Consider the following 14,653-nt stretch of genomic DNA (forward strand, 5'->3'; position numbering starts at 1 on the left):
CTACGCAACCTTGATTCAAATACACATGCATCAGGGCTCCACTTTTGGCACCCAAAAGAGGCCGAAGACTTTGTCAAAAGATAGCTTGACGGCACTTCAGATGCTGGAGAACCTAGCCCATATGGGGATCAAAAGCTGAAACCTCCGTGTTATTAGAACCACGGTTTAACAAAAGTGAGCAAGCAGACATGACACACAATGCCAGTTTTTGCCTCCTGCATCTAATTTGACATGCAGCAGCAAGAGCTTGTTGCGCAACGGTTGTGCGTTTCACTCCACATCAGAAGATTGTGCCTAGAAATCACATCCAAATCAAATCAGACTTTTCATGATCCAGTACAGATACATGATCGAAAAGAGTGCTGAACAGGGTCAGAGCACTCAAGTTTCATTGACCTTGTGGCGCAACGGTAGCGCGTCTGACTCCAGATCAGAAGGTTGCGTGTTCAAATCACGTCAGGGTCATCTGACATTTTACTCATCAACTACAAAAAATTGTTCAAAAACACTGTGGAATTGAGTTACGGCAAAAAAACAAACTTCTTTGATCTTGTGGCATAAATAAGCGTCTCTCAATGGAAGACCAGAAAGTTGCATGTGAAAATGACATTTGCACCACACTCTAAAAAAATGGAGTGAACTGGCCATGTGACCTGACTGCGCTCTACGCAACCTTGATTCAAATACACATGCATCACGGCTCCACTTTTGGTACCCAAAAGAGGCCGAAGACTTTGTCAAAAGATAGCTTGACGGCACTTCAGATGCTGGAGAACCTAGCCCATATGGGGATCAAAAGCTGAAACCTCCGTGTTATTAGAACCACGGTTTAACAAAAGTGAGCAAGCAGACATGACACACAATGCCAGTTTTTGCCTCCTGCATCTAGTTTGACATGCAGCAGCAAGAGCTTGTTGCGCAACGGTTGTGCGTTTCACTCCACATCAGAAGATTGTGCCTAGAAATCACATCCAAATCAAATCAGACTTTTCATGATCCAGTACAGATACATGATCGAAAAGAGTGCTGAACAGGGTCAGAGCACTCAAGTTTCATTGACCTTGTGGCGCAACGGTAGCGCGTCTGACTCCAGATCAGAAGGTTGCGTGTTCAAATCACGTCAGGGTCATCTGACATTTTACTCATCAACTACAAAAAATTGTTCAAAAACACTGTGGAATTGGGTTACGGCAAAAAAACAAACTTCTTTGACCTTGTGGCATAAATAAGCGTCTCTCAATGGAAGACCAGAAAGTTGCATGTGAAAATGACATTTGCACCACACTCTAAAAAAATGGAGTGAACTGGCCATGTGACCTGACTGCGCTCTACGCAACCTTGATTCAAATACACATGCATCACGGCTCCACTTTTGGCACCCAAAAGAGGCCGAAGACTTTGTCAAAAGATAGCTTGACGGCACTTCAGATGCTGGAGAACCTAGCCCATATGGGGATCAAAAGCTGAAACCTCCGTGTTATTAGAACCACGGTTTAACAAAAGTGAGCAAGCAGACATGACACACAATGCCAGTTTTTGCCTCCTGCATCTAGTTTGACATGCAGCAGCAAGAGCTTGTTGCGCAACGGTTGTGCGTTTCACTCCACATCAGAAGATTGTGCCTAGAAATCACATCCAAATCAAATCAGACTTTTCATGATCCAGTACAGATACATGATCGAAAAGAGTGCTGAACAGGGTCAGAGCACTCAAGTTTCATTGACCTTGTGGCGCAACGGTAGCGCGTCTGACTCCAGATCAGAAGGTTGCGTGTTCAAATCACGTCAGGGTCATCTGACATTTTACTCATCAACTACAAAAAATTGTTCAAAAACACTGTGGAATTGGGTTACGGCAAAAAAACAAACTTCTTTGACCTTGTGGCATAAATAAGCGTCTCTCAATGGAGGACCAGAAAGTTGCATGTGAAAATGACATTTGCACCACACTCTAAAAAAATGGAGTGAACTGGCCATGTGACATGACTGCGCTCTACGCAACCTTGATTCAAATACACATGCATCACGGCTCCAGTTTTGGCACCTAAAAGAGGCCGAAGACTTTGTCAAAAGATAGCTTGACGGCACTTCAGATGCTGGAGAACGTAGCCCATATGGGGATCAAAAGCTGAAACCTCCGTGTTATTAGAACCACGGTTTAACAAAAGTGAGCAAGCAGACATGACACACAATGCCAGTTTTTGCCTCCTGCATCTAGTTTGACATGCAGCAGCAAGAGCTTGTTGCGCAACGGTTGTGCGTTTCACTCCACATCAGAAGATTGTGCCTAGAAATCACATCCAAATCAAATCAGACTTTTCATGATCCAGTACAGATACATGATCGAAAACAGTGCTGAACAGGGTCAGAGCACTCAAGTTTCATTGACCTTGTGGCGCAACGGTAGCGCGTCTGACTCCAGATCAGAAGGTTGCGTGTTCAAATCACGTCAGGGTCATCTGACATTTTACTCATCAACTACAAAAAATTGTTCAAAAACACTGTGGAATTGGGTTACGGCAAAAAAACAAACTTCTTTGACCTTGTGGCATAAATAAGCGTCTCTCAATGGAAGACCAGAAAGTTGCATGTGAAAATGACATTTGCACCACACTCTAAAAAAATGGAGTGAACTGGCCATGTGACCTGACTGCGCTCTACGCAACCTTGATTCAAATACACATGCATCAGGGCTCCACTTTTGGCACCCAAAAGAGGCCGAAGACTTTGTCAAAAGATAGCTTGACGGCACTTCAGATGCTGGAGAACCTAGCCCATATGGGGATCAAAAGCTGAAACCTCCGTGTTATTAGAACCACGGTTTAACAAAAGTGAGCAAGCAGACATGACACACAATGCCAGTTTTTGCCTCCTGCATCTAGTTTGATATGCAGCAGCAAGAGCTTGTTGCGCAACGGTTGTGCGTTTCACTCCGCATCAGAAGATTGTGCCTAGAAATCACATCCAAATCAAATCAGACTTTTCATGATCCAGTACAGATACATGATCGAAAAGAGTGCTGAACAGGGTCAGAGCACTCAAGTTTCATTGACCTTGTGGCGCAATGGTAGCGCGTCTGACTCCAGATCAGAAGGTTGCGTGTTCAAATCACGTCAGGGTCATCTGACATTTTACTCATCAACTACAAAAAATTGTTCAAAAACACTGTGGAATTGGGTTACGGCAAAAAAACAAACTTCTTTGACCTTGTGGCATAAATAAGCGTCTCTCAATGGAAGACCAGAAAGTTGCATGTGAAAATGACATTTGCACCACACTCTAAAAAAATGAAGTGAACTGGCCATGTGACATGACTGCGCTCTACGCAACCTTGATTCAAATACACATGCATCACGGCTCCAGTTTTGGCACCCAAAAGAGGCCGAAGACTTTGTCAAAAGATAGCTTGACGGCACTTCAGATGCTGGAGAACCTAGCCCATATGGGGATCGAAAGCTGAAACCTCCGTGTTATTAGAACCACGGTTTAACAAAAGTGAGCAAGCAGACATGACACACAATGCCAGTTTTTGCCTCCTGCATCTAGTTTGACATGCAGCAGCAAGAGCTTGTGGCGCAACGGTTGTGCGTTTCACTCCACATCAGAAGATTGTGCCTAGAAATCACATCCAAATCAAATCAGACTTTTCATGATCCAGTACAGATACATGATCGAAAAGAGTGCTGAACAGGGTCAGAGCACTCAAGTTTCATTGACCTTGTGGCGCAACGGTAGCGCGTCTGACTCCAGATCAGAAGGTTGCGTGTTCAAATCACGTCAGGGTCATCTGACATTTTACTCATCAACTACAAAAAATTGTTCAAAAACACTGTGGAATTGGGTTACGGCAAAAAAACAAACTTCTTTGACCTTGTGGCATAAATAAGCGTCTCTCAATGGAGGACCAGAAAGTTGCATGTGAAAATGACATTTGCACCACACTCTAAAAAAATGGAGTGAACTGGCCATGTGACATGACTGCGCTCTACGCAACCTTGATTCAAATACACATGCATAACGGCTCCAGTTTTGGCACCCAAAAGAGGCCGAAGACTTTGTCAAAAGATAGCTTGACGGCACTTCAGATGCTGGAGAACCTAGCCCATATGGGGATCAAAAGCTGAAACCTCCGTGTTATTAGAACCACGGTTTAACAAAAGTGAGCAAGCAGACATGACACACAATGCCAGTTTTTGCCTCCTGCATCTAGTTTGACATGCAGCAGCAAGAGCTTGTGGCGCAACGGTTGTGCGTTTCACTCCACATCAGAAGATTGTGCCTAGAAATCACATCCAAATCAAATCAGACTTTTCATGATCCAGTACAGATACATGATCGAAAAGAGTGCTGAACAGGGTCAGAGCACTCAAGTTTCATTGACCTTGTGGCGCAACGGTAGCGCGTCTGACTCCAGATCAGAAGGTTGCGTGTTCAAATCACGTCAGGGTCATCTGACATTTTACTCATCAACTACAAAAAATTGTTCAAAAACACTGTGGAATTGGGTTACGGCAAAAAAACAAACTTCTTTGACCTTGTGGCATAAATAAGCGTCTCTCAATGGAGGACCAGAAAGTTGCATGTGAAAATGACATTTGCACCACACTCTAAAAAAATGGAGTGAACTGGCCATGTGACATGACTGCGCTCTACGCAACCTTGATTCAAATACACATGCATAACGGCTCCACTTTTGGCACCCAAAAGAGGCCGAAGACTTTGTCAAAAGATAGCTTGACGGCACTTCAGATGCTGGAGAACCTAGCCCATATGGGGATCAAAAGCTGAAACCTCCGTGTTATTAGAACCACGGTTTAACAAAAGTGAGCAAGCAGACATGACAGACAATGCCAGTTTTTGCCTCCTGCATCTAGTTTGACATGCAGCAGCAAGAGCTTGTTGCGCAACGGTTGTGCGTTTCACTCCACATCAGAAGATTGTGCCTAGAAATCACATCCAAATCAAATCAGACTTTTCATGATCCAGTACAGATACATGATCGAAAAGAGTGCTGAACAGGGTCAGAGCACTCAAGTTTCATTGACCTTGTGGCGCAACGGTAGCGCGTCTGACTCCAGATCAGAAGGTTGCGTGTTCAAATCACGTCAGGGTCATCTGACATTTTACTCATCAACTACAAAAAATTGTTCAAAAACACTGTGGAATTGGGTTACGGCAAAAAAACAAACTTCTTTGACCTTGTGGCATAAATAAGCGTCTCTCAATGGAAGACCAGAAAGTTGCATGTGAAAATGACATTTGCACCACACTCTAAAAAAATGGAGTGAACTGGCCATGTGACATGACTGCGCTCTACGCAACCTTGATTCAAATACACATGCATCACGGCTCCAGTTTTGGCACCCAAAAGAGGCCGAAGACTTTGTCAAAAGATAGCTTGACGGCACTTCAGATGCTGGAGAACCTAGCCCATATGGGGATCAAAAGCTGAAACCTCCGTGTTATTAGAACCACGGTTTAACAAAAGTGAGCAAGCAGACATGACAGACAATGCCAGTTTTTGCCTCCTGCATCTAGTTTGACATGCAGCAGCAAGAGCTTGTTGCGCAACGGTTGTGCGTTTCACTCCACATCAGAAGATTGTGCCTAGAAATCACATCCAAATCAAATCAGACTTTTCATGATCCAGTACAGATACATGATCGAAAAGAGTGCTGAACAGGGTCAGAGCACTCAAGTTTCATTGACCTTGTGGCGCAACGGTAGCGCGTCTGACTCCAGATCAGAAGGTTGCGTGTTCAAATCACGTCAGGGTCATCTGACATTTTACTCATCAACTACAAAAAATTGTTCAAAAACACTGTGGAATTGGGTTACGGCAAAAAAACAAACTTCTTTGACCTTGTGGCATAAATAAGCGTCTCTCAATGGAAGACCAGAAAGTTGCATGTGAAAATGACATTTGCACCACACTCTAAAAAAATGAAGTGAACTGGCCATGTGACATGACTGCGCTCTACGCAACCTTGATTCAAATACACATGCATCACGGCTCCAGTTTTGGCACCCAAAAGAGGCCGAAGACTTTGTCAAAAGATAGCTTGACGGCACTTCAGATGCTGGAGAACCTAGCCCATATGGGGATCGAAAGCTGAAACCTCCGTGTTATTAGAACCACGGTTTAACAAAAGTGAGCAAGCAGACATGACACACAATGCCAGTTTTTGCCTCCTGCATCTAGTTTGACATGCAGCAGCAAGAGCTTGTGGCGCAACGGTTGTGCGTTTCACTCCACATCAGAAGATTGTGCCTAGAAATCACATCCAAATCAAATCAGACTTTTCATGATCCAGTACAGATACATGATCGAAAAGAGTGCTGAACAGGGTCAGAGCACTCAAGTTTCATTGACCTTGTGGCGCAACGGTAGCGCGTCTGACTCCAGATCAGAAGGTTGCGTGTTCAAATCACGTCAGGGTCATCTGACATTTTACTCATCAACTACAAAAAATTGTTCAAAAACACTGTGGAATTGGGTTACGGCAAAAAAACAAACTTCTTTGACCTTGTGGCATAAATAAGCGTCTCTCAATGGAGGACCAGAAAGTTGCATGTGAAAATGACATTTGCACCACACTCTAAAAAAATGGAGTGAACTGGCCATGTGACATGACTGCGCTCTACGCAACCTTGATTCAAATACACATGCATAACGGCTCCAGTTTTGGCACCCAAAAGAGGCCGAAGACTTTGTCAAAAGATAGCTTGACGGCACTTCAGATGCTGGAGAACCTAGCCCATATGGGGATCAAAAGCTGAAACCTCCGTGTTATTAGAACCACGGTTTAACAAAAGTGAGCAAGCAGACATGACACACAATGCCAGTTTTTGCCTCCTGCATCTAGTTTGACATGCAGCAGCAAGAGCTTGTGGCGCAACGGTTGTGCGTTTCACTCCACATCAGAAGATTGTGCCTAGAAATCACATCCAAATCAAATCAGACTTTTCATGATCCAGTACAGATACATGATCGAAAAGAGTGCTGAACAGGGTCAGAGCACTCAAGTTTCATTGACCTTGTGGCGCAACGGTAGCGCGTCTGACTCCAGATCAGAAGGTTGCGTGTTCAAATCACGTCAGGGTCATCTGACATTTTACTCATCAACTACAAAAAATTGTTCAAAAACACTGTGGAATTGGGTTACGGCAAAAAAACAAACTTCTTTGACCTTGTGGCATAAATAAGCGTCTCTCAATGGAGGACCAGAAAGTTGCATGTGAAAATGACATTTGCACCACACTCTAAAAAAATGGAGTGAACTGGCCATGTGACATGACTGCGCTCTACGCAACCTTGATTCAAATACACATGCATAACGGCTCCACTTTTGGCACCCAAAAGAGGCCGAAGACTTTGTCAAAAGATAGCTTGACGGCACTTCAGATGCTGGAGAACCTAGCCCATATGGGGATCAAAAGCTGAAACCTCCGTGTTATTAGAACCACGGTTTAACAAAAGTGAGCAAGCAGACATGACAGACAATGCCAGTTTTTGCCTCCTGCATCTAGTTTGACATGCAGCAGCAAGAGCTTGTTGCGCAACGGTTGTGCGTTTCACTCCACATCAGAAGATTGTGCCTAGAAATCACATCCAAATCAAATCAGACTTTTCATGATCCAGTACAGATACATGATCGAAAAGAGTGCTGAACAGGGTCAGAGCACTCAAGTTTCATTGACCTTGTGGCGCAACGGTAGCGCGTCTGACTCCAGATCAGAAGGTTGCGTGTTCAAATCACGTCAGGGTCATCTGACATTTTACTCATCAACTACAAAAAATTGTTCAAAAACACTGTGGAATTGGGTTACGGCAAAAAAACAAACTTCTTTGACCTTGTGGCATAAATAAGCGTCTCTCAATGGAAGACCAGAAAGTTGCATGTGAAAATGACATTTGCACCACACTCTAAAAAAATGGAGTGAACTGGCCATGTGACATGACTGCGCTCTACGCAACCTTGATTCAAATACACATGCATCACGGCTCCAGTTTTGGCACCCAAAAGAGGCCGAAGACTTTGTCAAAAGATAGCTTGACGGCACTTCAGATGCTGGAGAACCTAGCCCATATGGGGATCAAAAGCTGAAACCTCCGTGTTATTAGAACCACGGTTTAACAAAAGTGAGCAAGCAGACATGACAGACAATGCCAGTTTTTGCCTCCTGCATCTAGTTTGACATGCAGCAGCAAGAGCTTGTTGCGCAACGGTTGTGCGTTTCACTCCACATCAGAAGATTGTGCCTAGAAATCACATCCAAATCAAATCAGACTTTTCATGATCCAGTACAGATACATGATCGAAAAGAGTGCTGAACAGGGTCAGAGCACTCAAGTTTCATTGACCTTGTGGCGCAACGGTAGCGCGTCTGACTCCAGATCAGAAGGTTGCGTGTTCAAATCACGTCAGGGTCATCTGACATTTTACTCATCAACTACAAAAAATTGTTCAAAAACACTGTGGAATTGGGTTACGGCAAAAAAACAAACTTCTTTGACCTTGTGGCATAAATAAGCGTCTCTCAATGGAGGACCAGAAAGTTGCATGTGAAAATGACATTTGCACCACACTCTAAAAAAATGGAGTGAACTGGCCATGTGACATGACTGCGCTCTACGCAACCTTGATTCAAATACACATGCATCACGGCTCCAGTTTTGGCACCTAAAAGAGGCCGAAGACTTTGTCAAAAGATAGCTTGACGGCACTTCAGATGCTGGAGAACCTAGCCCATATGGGGATCAAAAGCTGAAACCTCCGTGTTATTAGAACCACGGTTTAACAAAAGTGAGCAAGCAGACATGACACACAATGCCAGTTTTTGCCTCCTGCATCTAGTTTGACATGCAGCAGCAAGTGCTTGTTGCGCAACGGTTGTGCGTTTCACTCCACATCAGAAGATTGTGCCTAGAAATCACATCCAAATCAAATCAGACTTTTCATGATCCAGTACAGATACATGATCGAAAAGAGTGCTGAACAGGGTCAGAGCACTCAAGTTTCATTGACCTTGTGGCGCAACGGTAGCGCGTCTGACTCCAGATCAGAAGGTTGCGTGTTCAAATCACATCAGGGTCATCTGATATTTTACTCGTCAACTACAAAAAATTGTTCAAAAACACTGTGGAATTGGGTTACGGCAAAAAAACAAACTTCTTTGACCTTGTGGCATAAATAAGCGTCTCTCAATGGAAGACCAGAAAGTTGCATGTGAAAATGACATTTGCACCACACTCTAAAAAAATGGAGTGAACTGGCCATGTGACATGACTGCGCTCTACGCAACCTTGATTCAAATACACATGCATCACGGCTCCACTTTTGGTACCCAAAAGAGGCCGAAGACTTTGTCAAAAGATAGCTTGACGGCACTTCAGATGCTGGAGAACCTAGCCCATATGGGGATCAAAAGCTGAAACCTCCGTGTTATTAGAACCACGGTTTAACAAAAGTGAGCAAGCAGACATGACAGACAATGCCAGTTTTTGCCTCCTGCATCTAGTTTGACATGCAGCAGCAAGAGCTTGTTGCGCAACGGTTGTGCGTTTCACTCCACATCAGAAGATTGTGCCTAGAAATCACATCCAAATCAAATCAGACTTTTCATGATCCAGTACAGATACATGATCGAAAAGAGTGCTGAACAGGGTCAGAGCACTCAAGTTTCATTGACCTTGTGGCGCAACGGTAGCGCGTCTGACTCCAGATCAGAAGGTTGCGTGTTCAAATCACGTCAGGGTCATCTGACATTTTACTCATCAACTACAAAAAATTGTTCAAAAACACTGTGGAATTGGGTTACGGCAAAAAAACAAACTTCTTTGACCTTGTGGCATAAATAAGCGTCTCTCAATGGAAGACCAGAAAGTTGCATGTGAAAATGACATTTGCACCACACTCTAAAAAAATGGAGTGAACTGGCCATGTGACATGACTGCGCTCTACGCAACCTTGATTCAAATACACATGCATCACGGCTCCAGTTTTGGCACCCAAAAGAGGCCGAAGACTTTGTCAAAAGATAGCTTGACGGCACTTCAGATGCTGGAGAACCTAGCCCATATGGGGATCAAAAGCTGAAACCTCCGTGTTATTAGAACCACGGTTTAACAAAAGTGAGCAAGCAGACATGACAGACAATGCCAGTTTTTGCCTCCTGCATCTAGTTTGACATGCAGCAGCAAGAGCTTGTTGCGCAACGGTTGTGCGTTTCACTCCACATCAGAAGATTGTGCCTAGAAATCACATCCAAATCAAATCAGACTTTTCATGATCCAGTACAGATACATGATCGAAAAGAGTGCTGAACAGGGTCAGAGCACTCAAGTTTCATTGACCTTGTGGCGCAACGGTAGCGCGTCTGACTCCAGATCAGAAGGTTGCGTGTTCAAATCACGTCAGGGTCATCTGACATTTTACTCATCAACTACAAAAAATTGTTCAAAAACACTGTGGAATTGAGTTACGGCAAAAAAACAAACTTCTTTGACCTTGTGGCATAAATAAGCGTCTCTCAATGGAAGACCAGAAAGTTGCATGTGAAAATGACATTTGCACCACACTCTAAAAAAATGGAGTGAACTGGCCATGTGACATGACTGCGCTCTACGCAACCTTGATTCAAATACACATGCATCACGGCTCCACTTTTGGTACCCAAAAGAGGCTGAAGACTTTGTCAAAAGATAGCTTGACGGCACTTCAGATGCTGGAGAACCTAGCCCATATGGGGATCAAAAGCTGAAACCTCCGTGTTATTAGAACCACGGTTTAACAAAAGTGAGCAAGTAGACATGACACACAATGCCAGTTTTTGCCTCCTGCATCTAGTTTGACATGCAGCAGCAAGAGCTTGTTGCGCAACGGTTGTGCGTTTCACTCCACATCAGAAGATTGTGCCTAGAAATCACATCCAAATCAAATCAGACTTTTCATGATCCAGTACAGATACATGATCGAAAAGAGTGCTGAACAGGGTCAGAGCACTCAAGTTTCATTGACCTTGTGGCGCAACGGTAGCGCGTCTGACTCCAGATCAGAAGGTTGCGTGTTCAAATCACGTCAGGGTCATCTGACATTTTACTTGTCAACTACAAAAAATTGTTCAAAAACACTGTGGAATTGGGTTACGGCAAAAAAACAAACTTCTTTGACCTTGTGGCATAAATAAGCGTCTCTCAATGGAAGACCAGAAAGTTGCATGTGAAAATGACATTTGCACCACACTCTAAAAAAATGGAGTGAACTGGCCATGTGACCTGACTGCGCTCTACGCAACCTTGATTGAAATACACATGCATCACGGCTCCACTTTTGGTACCCAAAAGAGGCCGAAGACTTTGTCAAAAGATAGCTTGACGGCACTTCAGATGCTGGAGAACCTAGCCCATATGGGGATCAAAAGCTGAAACCTCCGTGTTATTAGAACCACGGTTTAACAAAAGTGAGCAAGCAGACATGACACACAATGCCAGTTTTTGCCTCCTGCATCTAGTTTGACATGCAGCAGCAAGAGCTTGTTGCGCAACGGTTGTGCGTTTCACTCCACATCAGAAGATTGTGCCTAGAAATCACATCCAAATCAAATCAGACTTTTCATGATCCAGTACAGATACATGATCGAAAAGAGTGCTGAACAGGGTCAGAGCACTCAAGTTTCATTGACCTTGTGGCGCAACGGTAGCGCGTCTGACTCCAGATCAGAAGGTTGCGTGTTCAAATCACGTCAGGGTCATCTGACATTTTACTCGTCAACTACAAAAAATTGTTCAAAAACACTGTGGAATTGGGTTACGGCAAAAAAACAAACTTCTTTGACCTTGTGGCATAAATAAGCGTCTCTCAATGGAAGACCAGAAAGCTGCATGTGAAAATGACATTTGCACCACACTCTAAAAAAATGGAGTGAACTGGCCATGTGACCTGACTGCGCTCTACGCAACCTTGATTGAAATACACATGCATCACGGCTCCACTTTTGGTACCCAAAAGAGGCCGAAGACTTTGTCAAAAGATAGCTTGACGGCACTTCAGATGCTGGAGAACCTAGCCCATATGGGGATCAAAAGCTGAAACCTCCGTGTTATTAGAACCACGGTTTAACAAAAGTGAGCAAGCAGACATGACACACAATGCCAGTTTTTGCCTCCTGCATCTAGTTTGACATGCAGCAGCAAGAGCTTGTTGCGCAACGGTTGTGCGTTTCACTCCACATCAGAAGATTGTGCCTAGAAATCACATCCAAATCAAATCAGACTTTTCATGATCCAGTACAGATACATGATTGAAAAGAGTGCTGAACAGGGTCAGAGCACTCAAGTTTCATTGACCTTGTGGCGCAACGGTAGCGCGTCTGACTCCAGATCAGAAGGTTGCGTGTTCAAATCACGTCAGGGTCATTTGACATTTTACTCATCAACTACAAAAAATTGTTCAAAAACACTGTGGAATTGGGTTACGGCAAAAAAACAAACTTCTTTGACCTTGTGGCATAAATAAGCGTCTCTCAATGGAAGACCAGAAAGTTGCATGTGAAAATGACATTTGCACCACACTCTAAAAAAATGGAGTGAACTGGCCATGTGACCTGACTGCGCTCTACGCAACCTTGATTCAAATACACATGCATCACGGCTCCAGTTTTGGCACCTAAAAGAGGCCGAAGACTTTGTCAAAAGATAGCTTGACGGCACTTCAGATGCTGGAGAACCTAGCCCATATGGGGATCAAAAGCTGAAACCTCCGTGTTATTAGAACCACGGTTTAACAAAAGTGAGCAAGCAGACATGACAGACAATGCCAGTTTTTGCCTCCTGCATCTAGTTTGACATGCAGCAGCAAGAGCTTGTTGCGCAACGGTTGTGCATTTCACTCCACATCAGAAGATTGTGCCTAGAAATCACATCCAAATCAAATCAGACTTTTCATGATCCAGTACAGATACATGATCGAAAAGAGTGCTGAACAGGGTCAGAGCACTCAAGTTTCATTGACCTTGTGGCGCAACGGTAGCGCGTCTGACTCCAGATCAGAAGGTTGCGTGTTCAAATCACGGCAGGGTCATCTGACATTTTACTCATCAACTACAAAAAATTGTTCAAAAACACTGTGCAATTGAGTTACGGCAAAAAAACAAACTTCTTTGACCTTGTGGCATAAATAAGCGTCTCTCATTGGAAGACCAGAAAGTTGCATGTGAAAATGACATTTGCACCACACTCTAAAAAAATGGAGTGAACTGGCCATGTGACATGACTGCGCTCTACGCAACCTTGATTCAAATACACATGCATCACGGCTCCACTTTTGGTACCCAAAAGAGGCTGAAGACTTTGTCAAAAGATAGCTTGACGGCACTTCAGATGCTGGAGAACCTAGCCCATATGGGGATCAAAAGCTGAAACCTCCGTGTTATTAGAACCACGGTTTAACAAAAGTGAGCAAGCAGACATGACACACAATGCCAGTTTTTGCCTCCTGCATCTAGTTTGACATGCAGCAGCAAGAGCTTGTTGCGCAACGGTTGTGCGTTTCACTCCACATCAGAAGATTGTGCCTAGAAATCACATCCAAATCAAATCAGACTATTCATGATCCAGTACAGATACATGATTGAAAAGAGTGCTGAACAGGGTCAGAGCACTCAAGTGGGGATCGTTTAACAAAAGTGAGCAAGCAGACATGACAGACAATGCCAGTTTTTGCCTCCTGCATCTAGTTTGACATGCAGCAGCAAGAGCTTGTTGCGCAACGGTTGTGCGTTTCACTCCACATCAGAAGATTGTGCCTAGAAATCACATCCAAATCAAATCAGACTTTTCATGATCCAGTACAGATACATGATCGAAAAGAGTGCTGAACAGGGTCAGAGCACTCAAGTTTCATTGACCTTGTGGCGCAACGGTAGCGCGTCTGACTCCAGATCAGAAGGTTGCGTGTTCAAATCACGTCAGGGTCATCTGACATTTTACTCGTCAACTACAAAAAATTGTTCAAAAACACTGTGGAATTGGGTTACGGCAAAAAAACAAACTTCTTTGACCTTGTGGCATAAATAAGCGTCTCTCAATGGAAGACCAGAAAGCTGCATGTGAAAATGACATTTGCACCACACTCTAAAAAAATGGAGTGAACTGGCCATGTGACCTGACTGCGCTCTACGCAACCTTGATTGAAATACACATGCATCACGGCTCCACTTTTGGTACCCAAAAGAGGCCGAAGACTTTGTCAAAAGATAGCTTGACGGCACTTCAGATGCTGGAGAACCTAGCCCATATGGGGATCAAAAGCTGAAACCTCCGTGTTATTAGAACCACGGTTTAACAAAAGTGAGCAAGCAGACATGACACACAATGCCAGTTTTTGCCTCCTGCATCTAGTTTGACATGCAGCAGCAAGAGCTTGTTGCGCAACGGTTGTGCGTTTCACTCCACATCAGAAGATTGTGCCTAGAAATCACATCCAAATCAAATCAGACTTTTCATGATCCAGTACAGATACATGATTGAAAAGAGTGCTGAACAGGGTCAGAGCACTCAAGTTTCATTGACCTTGTGGCGCAACGGTAGCGCGTCTGACTCCAGATCAGAAGGTTGCGTGTTCAAATCACGTCAGGGTCATTTGACATTTTAC

General features: G+C 44.0%; 20 non-coding genes across 20 annotated transcripts; all 20 read left to right on the forward strand.

The window, feature by feature from the left end:
- Positions 1-393: 393 nt before the first annotated feature.
- Positions 394-465, forward strand: TRNAW-CCA (transfer RNA tryptophan (anticodon CCA)). Its single transcript has one exon. It is a non-coding gene; the product is annotated as a tRNA-Trp (tRNA).
- A 592-nt stretch (positions 466-1,057) lies between these two features.
- TRNAW-CCA (transfer RNA tryptophan (anticodon CCA)) lies at positions 1,058-1,129 on the forward strand. Its single transcript has one exon. It is a non-coding gene; the product is annotated as a tRNA-Trp (tRNA).
- A 592-nt stretch (positions 1,130-1,721) lies between these two features.
- On the forward strand, positions 1,722-1,793 carry TRNAW-CCA (transfer RNA tryptophan (anticodon CCA)). Its single transcript has one exon. It is a non-coding gene; the product is annotated as a tRNA-Trp (tRNA).
- Positions 1,794-2,385: 592 nt separating this feature from the next.
- Positions 2,386-2,457, forward strand: TRNAW-CCA (transfer RNA tryptophan (anticodon CCA)). The gene has a single exon. It is a non-coding gene; the product is annotated as a tRNA-Trp (tRNA).
- A 592-nt stretch (positions 2,458-3,049) lies between these two features.
- Positions 3,050-3,121, forward strand: TRNAW-CCA (transfer RNA tryptophan (anticodon CCA)). The gene has a single exon. It is a non-coding gene; the product is annotated as a tRNA-Trp (tRNA).
- A 592-nt stretch (positions 3,122-3,713) lies between these two features.
- TRNAW-CCA (transfer RNA tryptophan (anticodon CCA)) lies at positions 3,714-3,785 on the forward strand. The gene has a single exon. It is a non-coding gene; the product is annotated as a tRNA-Trp (tRNA).
- A 592-nt stretch (positions 3,786-4,377) lies between these two features.
- On the forward strand, positions 4,378-4,449 carry TRNAW-CCA (transfer RNA tryptophan (anticodon CCA)). Its single transcript has one exon. It is a non-coding gene; the product is annotated as a tRNA-Trp (tRNA).
- A 592-nt stretch (positions 4,450-5,041) lies between these two features.
- TRNAW-CCA (transfer RNA tryptophan (anticodon CCA)) lies at positions 5,042-5,113 on the forward strand. Its single transcript has one exon. It is a non-coding gene; the product is annotated as a tRNA-Trp (tRNA).
- Positions 5,114-5,705: 592 nt separating this feature from the next.
- TRNAW-CCA (transfer RNA tryptophan (anticodon CCA)) lies at positions 5,706-5,777 on the forward strand. Its single transcript has one exon. It is a non-coding gene; the product is annotated as a tRNA-Trp (tRNA).
- Positions 5,778-6,369: 592 nt separating this feature from the next.
- TRNAW-CCA (transfer RNA tryptophan (anticodon CCA)) lies at positions 6,370-6,441 on the forward strand. Its single transcript has one exon. It is a non-coding gene; the product is annotated as a tRNA-Trp (tRNA).
- Positions 6,442-7,033: 592 nt separating this feature from the next.
- TRNAW-CCA (transfer RNA tryptophan (anticodon CCA)) lies at positions 7,034-7,105 on the forward strand. The gene has a single exon. It is a non-coding gene; the product is annotated as a tRNA-Trp (tRNA).
- A 592-nt stretch (positions 7,106-7,697) lies between these two features.
- TRNAW-CCA (transfer RNA tryptophan (anticodon CCA)) lies at positions 7,698-7,769 on the forward strand. Its single transcript has one exon. It is a non-coding gene; the product is annotated as a tRNA-Trp (tRNA).
- Positions 7,770-8,361: 592 nt separating this feature from the next.
- Positions 8,362-8,433, forward strand: TRNAW-CCA (transfer RNA tryptophan (anticodon CCA)). The gene has a single exon. It is a non-coding gene; the product is annotated as a tRNA-Trp (tRNA).
- A 1,256-nt stretch (positions 8,434-9,689) lies between these two features.
- TRNAW-CCA (transfer RNA tryptophan (anticodon CCA)) lies at positions 9,690-9,761 on the forward strand. Its single transcript has one exon. It is a non-coding gene; the product is annotated as a tRNA-Trp (tRNA).
- A 592-nt stretch (positions 9,762-10,353) lies between these two features.
- TRNAW-CCA (transfer RNA tryptophan (anticodon CCA)) lies at positions 10,354-10,425 on the forward strand. Its single transcript has one exon. It is a non-coding gene; the product is annotated as a tRNA-Trp (tRNA).
- Positions 10,426-11,017: 592 nt separating this feature from the next.
- TRNAW-CCA (transfer RNA tryptophan (anticodon CCA)) lies at positions 11,018-11,089 on the forward strand. Its single transcript has one exon. It is a non-coding gene; the product is annotated as a tRNA-Trp (tRNA).
- A 592-nt stretch (positions 11,090-11,681) lies between these two features.
- TRNAW-CCA (transfer RNA tryptophan (anticodon CCA)) lies at positions 11,682-11,753 on the forward strand. Its single transcript has one exon. It is a non-coding gene; the product is annotated as a tRNA-Trp (tRNA).
- A 592-nt stretch (positions 11,754-12,345) lies between these two features.
- On the forward strand, positions 12,346-12,417 carry TRNAW-CCA (transfer RNA tryptophan (anticodon CCA)). The gene has a single exon. It is a non-coding gene; the product is annotated as a tRNA-Trp (tRNA).
- Positions 12,418-13,904: 1,487 nt separating this feature from the next.
- TRNAW-CCA (transfer RNA tryptophan (anticodon CCA)) lies at positions 13,905-13,976 on the forward strand. Its single transcript has one exon. It is a non-coding gene; the product is annotated as a tRNA-Trp (tRNA).
- A 592-nt stretch (positions 13,977-14,568) lies between these two features.
- Positions 14,569-14,640, forward strand: TRNAW-CCA (transfer RNA tryptophan (anticodon CCA)). The gene has a single exon. It is a non-coding gene; the product is annotated as a tRNA-Trp (tRNA).
- Positions 14,641-14,653: the final 13 nt, after the last annotated feature.

This window comes from Eleutherodactylus coqui, chromosome 2 (genome assembly GCF_035609145.1).
Source record: "Eleutherodactylus coqui strain aEleCoq1 chromosome 2, aEleCoq1.hap1, whole genome shotgun sequence".
In the NCBI taxonomy this organism is placed as follows: domain Eukaryota; kingdom Metazoa; phylum Chordata; class Amphibia; order Anura; family Eleutherodactylidae; genus Eleutherodactylus; species Eleutherodactylus coqui.